The sequence below is a fragment of the Egretta garzetta genome, unplaced genomic scaffold (assembly GCF_000687185.1).
Source record: "Egretta garzetta isolate BGI_Z169 unplaced genomic scaffold, ASM68718v1 scaffold189, whole genome shotgun sequence".
NCBI lineage: Eukaryota > Metazoa > Chordata > Aves > Pelecaniformes > Ardeidae > Egretta > Egretta garzetta.
Window position 1 is genome coordinate 725277 of NW_009260687.1, and position 1553 is coordinate 726829.

Here is a 1553-nt window from a genome sequence, read left to right on the forward strand (position 1 = left end):
CCAAGACTGTAGCATTGCATGGGCTTGTTGTGAGCCTGGTTCAAGACCTGACACTTGGCCTTGTAAAAACTCATACAATTGACCTCGGCCCATTGATTGAGGCTGAGCAGATCCGTCTTGTAGTGGTTTAACCCGGCAGGCAGCTGAACACCACGCAGCCGCTTGCTCACTGAACCCCTCCCTCAGTGGGAGGGAATACGGAAAAAACTAAACCCTGTGGGTTGAGATAAAGGGCCTGGTTCAAGACCTGACACTTGGCCTTGTAAAAACTCATACAATTGACCTCGGCCCATTGATTGAGGCTGAGCAGATCCGTCTTGTAGTGGTTTAACCCGGCAGGCAGCTGAACACCACGCAGCCGCTTGCTCACTGAACCCCTCCCTCAGTGGGAGGGAATACGGAAAAAACTAAACCCTGTGGGTTGAGATAAAGGTAGTTTTATAAAACAGCAGAAAAAAAGAAAGAGTATCAATAACAATAACCGTAAGAGAATATACAGAATATACAAAACAAGTGATGCTCAATGCAATTGCTCACCACCCGCTGACCATCCTGAGCAGTGAGCTTTCTCCCCCAACTAAGTGCCCCCAAGCATGATGTTATATGGTATGGAATACCCCTTTGGTCAGTTGGGGTCAGCTGTCCTGGCTGTGCTCCCTCCCAGCTTCTTGTGTACCTGGTAGAGCATGGGAAGCTGAAAAGGTCCTTGACTAGTCTAAGCACTACTTAACAACTAAACCATCCATGTGTTATCAACATCCTTCTCATAGCAATTCTAAAACACAGCACTATACCACCTACTAGGGAGAAAGTAACTCTATCCTAGCCAAAACCAGGACACCCCTGCAGAATCTTCCTACCTCTGAGCAGATCACTACTCCCACCCAATTTGGTGTCATCTACAAACTTACTGGGGATGGACTTAATCCCCTCATCCACATCATTGATAAAGATATTAAACAAGACTGGCCCCGACACAGAACCCTGGGGAACACCACGTGTTACTGGCCGCCAACTGGATTTAACTCTGTTCACCACAACTCTCTGGGCTCAACCATCCAGCCGTTTTTTTACCCAGTGAAGAGTACACCTGTCTAAGCCATGAGCTGCCTGCTTCTCTAGGCGAATGCTATGGGAGACAGCGTTGAAGGCTTTACTGAAGTCCAGGTGGGTAACATCCACAGCCTTTCCCTCATCCACTAGTTGGGTCACCTGGTCATAGAAGGAGTTCAGGTTGGTCAAGCAGGACCTGTTTATCATGAACTCATGCTGGCTGGGCCTGATCCCCTGATTGTCCTGCACATGCCTGGTGAGCGCACTCAGGATGAACCACTCTATAGCCTTCCCTGGTACTGAGGTCAGGCTGACAGGCCTGTAATTCCCCAGATCTTCCTTCCATCCAGTAAATGGGCATCACGTTGGCAAGCCTCCAGTCATCAGGCACCTCTCCTGTTAACCAGGACTGCTGATAAAGGATGGAGAGTGGCTTGGCAAGCTTCTCTGCCAGCTCTCTCAGTACTCTTGGGTGGATCCCATCCAGTCCCATAGACTTG